This window comes from Harmonia axyridis, chromosome X, assembly GCF_914767665.1.
Source record: "Harmonia axyridis chromosome X, icHarAxyr1.1, whole genome shotgun sequence".
Lineage (NCBI taxonomy): Eukaryota > Metazoa > Arthropoda > Insecta > Coleoptera > Coccinellidae > Harmonia > Harmonia axyridis.
The window spans coordinates 22,056,340-22,062,339 of record NC_059508.1 but is presented as its reverse complement, the minus strand read 5'-3'; the positions used below and the strand labels follow the sequence as shown (position 1 = coordinate 22,062,339).

The following is a 6,000-nucleotide window of genomic DNA, read 5'->3' as shown; positions in this document are numbered from 1 at the left end:
TAAAAATAATCTAAAACAAAAAAAAAAAAAAAAAACCTAAGTATTAATCTAGAAAAAATTACACAAAAAGATATTACTTAAAGTTAAAGTAACTTCATTGACTCCACAAATCAATATTTTATATAAACTATTTAAGTAAAAGAAAAATAAATCTCTTTTTAATAAAATTAAATTTAAAGGAACCCAATGTATGAGTAATAAAATTAATTCTCGATAAGAAATTAATTCAAAAAAATATAATCTTCTGTAAAATTTTCCATGTTGACTAAAAGAATATAAATACAAACTATAAGAAGCTCTCAAAAAAGTTATAATTATTAATATAAATATACAAATATGAGAATAATTAATTAAACTATTAATTAACAAAATTTCTCTTAACAAATTTAAAGAAGGTGGTGCAGCTATATTTCTAATTACTAACAAAAATCACCATAAAGATGAAAAAGGTACAATATTAATTAAACCTTTATTAATAAAAATGCTTCGACTAACAATACGTTCATAATTTATATTTACTAAAACAAATAATCCTGAAGAACAACAGCCATGAGCTAATATTATTATTAAAGATCCAGTAATTCCTCAAGAATTAAATGTTAATAAACCTGACAATAAAAGTCCTATATGAACAACTGAAGAATAAGCAATTAAAGATTTTATATCTCTTTGACGTAAACAACTTAAAGAAACTAAAATCCCTCCTATTAAAGATAAATTAATTAAAAAAAAATTAACCTTAACTCCTAGATATATAAATATAGTTAAAAATCGAATAAGTCCATATCTTCCTAACTTTAATATCACTCCTGCTAATATTATAGACCCAGCAACTGAAGCTTCTACATGTGCTTTAGGCAATCATAAATGAAATAAAAATATCGGCATTTTAACTAAAAATACTATTATTATTATAAAATATAAAATAAAACTAAATAAATTTACATTAATATAAGTCAAATCTAATGTTTTAAACTTTGAATAATAAATAAAAATAAACAATATTATTGGTAAAGAAGCTATAATTGTATAAAAAAATATATATATTCCAGCTTGAATACGTTCAGGCTGATATCCTCAACCTAAAATCAAAATCAAAATTGGAATTAACCTAGCCTCAAAAAATATATAAAATAAAAATATATTTATAGAAGAAAAAGTTAATAATAAAAAAAGCAATAATAATAATAATAAAATACTAAATAACTCACTGAAATCTTTCAAATTAAAAAGTTTTTCTCTAGCTATAAATATTAAAAATGAAATTCAAAACCTTAATAATAACAAAAAATATGATAAAAAATCTATACCTATAAAAAAATTTAATGAACTAAAAAATAAAAAAGAAATTTTTGAAAAAAATCAAATTCTTATTAAAATTAAATAATTTTTAATTAATCAAAATTTATTTATAAAACATAAAGGAATCATAAATACTAATATTATTAATATTATCATAAAATATTTAATGAATTAAAATAATCATTTCCATAAGAACGAATTATTGACACTAATAAAGATAATCCCAAAACTCTTTCACAAACACTTATAGTTAAAAAAACTACTACAAAATAAAATTCATAACTAAAATAAGATAAATAAAAATATATTATTATAAATAAAGTTAAAATTACTAATTCTAATCTAAGTAATGTTATTAATAAATGTTTTCGATTAATAAAAAAATTTAAAATTCTAAAAATAAACATACTTAAAAAAATTATTTCCATATTTTAATAATTTAAAAAAAATACTGGTCTTGTAAACCAGCTTTAAGATTTAATCTTTTAAAATATCAGAGGAAAACAAATATATCTTTAATCTCCAAAATTAATATTTTTTATTAAACTACCCTCTGAAATCTTAATTTTAACATTTTTAAATTTTTTGGCAATTTTTCTTACCCACCCCCTATCCTTAGGACTACTTATTTTAACTTATACAATTATAACTTGTATCATTATAGGATTAATAAGATCAAACTTTTGATTTTCATATATTTTAATATTAATTATAATTGGAGGTTTACTAATTTTATTTATTTATATAACAAGAACTGCCTCTAATGAAAAATTTAAATTTAATAAATATATTATATTTATTATAATTAGTTCATTTATAATTACTATATTTATAAATAATATAAATCTATATTTAATAAATCAAAATATTAATAATGAAATTTTACATAAAATAGATTTAATTAGAAATTTTTATTTAAATTTAAATAAATTTTTAAATTACCCAAATTCTAACATATTTTTAATTTTGATTTTTTATTTATTAATTTCAATAATTGCAGTTGTAAAAATTACTAAAGTAAAATTTGGACCGTTACGTCAATTTAAATATGAAAATACCAATACGAAAAATTAATTCTTTAACGAAAATTATTAACAACTCTTTAATCGATCTACCTACACCAAGAAATATTTCATATTTATGAAATTTTGGATCTTTATTAGGCTTGTGTTTAATAATACAAATTATTACAGGATTATTTTTATCTATACATTATTGTGCAAACGTAGATTTAGCTTTTAATAGAGTGACTCATATTTGTCGAGACGTAAATATAGGATGGTTAATACGAACTATTCATGCAAATGGAGCCTCTTTATTTTTTATATGTTTATATTTACATATTAGGCGAGGCTTATATTTTGGTTCTTACAAACTTACAGAAACTTGAATGACAGGAACTACTATTTTATTTATATCTATAGCTACAGCCTTTTTAGGTTATGTTCTTCCCTGAGGGCAAATATCTTTTTGAGGAGCAACTGTAATTACAAATTTAGTTTCTGCAATCCCTTACCTAGGAAATTCTATCGTTATTTGACTATGAGGAGGTTTTGCTGTTGACAATGCTACATTAAACCGATTTTATTCATTTCATTTTATTTTACCTTTCATTATTTCAGCTTTAATTATAATTCATTTACTATTTTTACATAACTCTGGCTCTAGTAATCCTTTAGGATCTAATTCTAATCTAGATAAAATTAGTTTTCATCCATATTTCTCCTTTAAAGATATTTTAGGTTTTCTCATTATAATATTTTTTATTTTAAATATTATTATTCTATATCCTTATATATTAAGAGATCCTGATAATTTTATCCCAGCTAATCCTCTTTCCACCCCTCCTCATATTCAACCAGAATGATATTTTTTATTTGCTTATGCAATTCTTCGCTCTATTCCCAATAAACTTGGAGGTGTAATTGCTTTAGTAATATCAATTGCTATTCTTTATTTTATACCTTTTATTAATTTCAAAATAATGAAAAGAAACAGCTTTTATTATATTAATAAAATTATATTTTGAAATTTTATCGTTACAGTTATAATTTTAACATGAATCGGAGCTAAACCAGTTGAAAATCCTTTTATTTTCATAGGACAAATTTTTACCTTAATCTATTTCATATACTTTATATTAAACTCAATTATTTACAAAATTTGAGACTGATGAATATTTAATTAATCAATGAGCTTGAAAAGCATATATTTTGAAAATATAAGAAAGAATTTAAATTTCTATTGATTTATACAAAATTTAATTAACTATATAATTAATACTATAAATAATAATCTTAATCTAAAATTTAATATAAGTATATTCAAAGAAACAGGCAAAAAAACCTTTCAAGATAAATATATTAATTCATCATATCGATAACGAGGTAAAGTCCCTCGAACCCAAATTCATATAAAAGAAAAAAATAATAATTTTAAAAAAAATATAATAGAATAAAAATCTCCTCCTATAAAAATCAACCTTCTTATTATTCTTATAAAAATAATATTAGAATATTCAGCCATAAAAATAAAAGCAAATCCAAAACTTCTATATTCAACGTTAAATCCTGAAACTAACTCTGATTCACCCTCAGAAAAATCAAAAGGAGTTCGATTAGTTTCAGCTAATCTTGAAATAAATCATATTATTCTTAGAGGAAAATTAAATATAACAAATCAAACATATTTTTGATAAAAAATAAAATCTATTAAATTTAAAGATATAATTAACACTAAAAATGATAATAAAATTAAAAATATTCTTACTTCATAAGAAATTACTTGAGCAACAGAACGAAGCCTTCCTAATAAAGAATAAATCGAATTTGAAGATCAACCCGATAATATAATTGTATACACACTAAAACTAGAAATTACAAAAAAAAACAATACAGAAAAATTAAACTTAAATAAATAACAATAAAAAGGTATTCTAATTCATAATATTAATGCTAAAATTAAATTAAAAACTGGTGATATAATATAAATTAAAATATTAGCCATATAAGGAAAAATTATTTCTTTTCTAAATAATTTAATTGCATCACTAAAAGGCTGTAAAATTCCTAAAAAACCTACTTTATTAGGGCCTTTTCGAATTTGAATATACCCTAATAACTTACGTTCTAATAAAGTTAAAAAAGCTACTCTAACTAAAATACAATTAATTATTAAAATAAAAATTATCAAAATTAAAATTATATCAATTATTATTTGTATAAAATACTTATAAAGATTCTAAATCTAACGCACTAATCTGCCAAAATAATAATTTTATTCATTTATAAAATTTTAAATCATAAACTTGGTCCTTTCGTACTAAAATTTATTAAATTATTAAAGATAGAAACCAACCTGGCTTACACCGGTTTAAACTCAGATCATGTAAAGTTTTAATGGTCGAACAGACCAAATATTTAAGCTTCTACACCTAAATTTAACTTTAATCCAACATCGAGGTCGCAATCTTTTCTTTCGATTTGAACTCTAAAAAAAAATAACGCTGTTATCCCTAAGGTAATTTATTCTTTTAATCATAAAAATGGATCAATTTTTCATAAATTAATGGTTAAAATTAAAAAAGTTAATCTAATTTTTTTATCACCCCAATCAAATTTAACAAAAATTTTAAATTTTATAATTCTTTAAATTAAAAATCTTTTATAAATTAAACTCTATAGGGTCTTCTCGTCTTTTAAAAAAATTTAAGCTTTTTAACTTAAAAATAAAATTTTTAAATAATAAAATTTAGAAAGTTATCTTCTCATCAAACCATTCATACAAGCTTTCAATTAAAAAACTAATGATTATGCTACCTTTGCACAGTCAAAATACTGCGGCCCTTCAAATTTTATTCAGTGGGCAGGTCCTACTTTAAATTATAATCAAAAAGAGATGTTTTTATTAAACAGGTGAAAGATATTTTTGCCTAATTACTTAATTATACCTTTCGTAATTACTTATATTTTTACAAAATAATTAATACTAATTTTATCATTATTTCAATATAATTTTTATTATTAAATTTACTTTAATAAAAAAATTAAATTAATATATAAATATTTTTAATTAAATAACAAATTTTAACAAACTTCAAATAGTAAAAATTTCTAATTCTATAAATTATTAATTTATAATATTTAATTATAATAATTTAATTTTAAGCTTATCCCTAAAACTATTAAAATAAAAATTCAAAAAATTAAAAATTAAATTTTTATAATTTTTATAATGAATTAAATTCTTTTCTTAAAAAACTAGATATATTTAAAAACGAATAACGTTTCATTACTATATAATTATTATAAATATTTATTAAACAATAATATTTATAACTATATAGCTCTTTTAAATTCGAGATAAATATATAAATATTAAATTTTTAATAAACCCTGATACACAAGGTACACAATATTGTTTCTTTCATAAATTTATATAATTTTCCTTTTCAGTACTATTAATCTATCATAAAATAAAATTTTTCTTAATCTAATAAAAATACTAATTATTTAATAAAATTATATATATATATATATATATATATATTAATTAAATAAATTTTAAAATTCAATTTAAATTATTAATTATCTTCTTAATGTAAATAAGATGCTTATTCAAGCTCTAAACTGACATTCTAGAATCACTTTCCAGTAAATCTACTATGTTACGACTTATTCCATATTAGATGAAAGCGAC

At 19.8% G+C, this 6,000-nt stretch overlaps 1 pseudogene; it reads left to right on the top strand.

Moving 5' to 3' along the window:
• Window positions 1-2,335: 2,335 nt before the first annotated feature.
• Window positions 2,336-3,288, top strand: LOC123685860 (annotated as a pseudogene).
• Window positions 3,289-6,000: the final 2,712 nt, after the last annotated feature.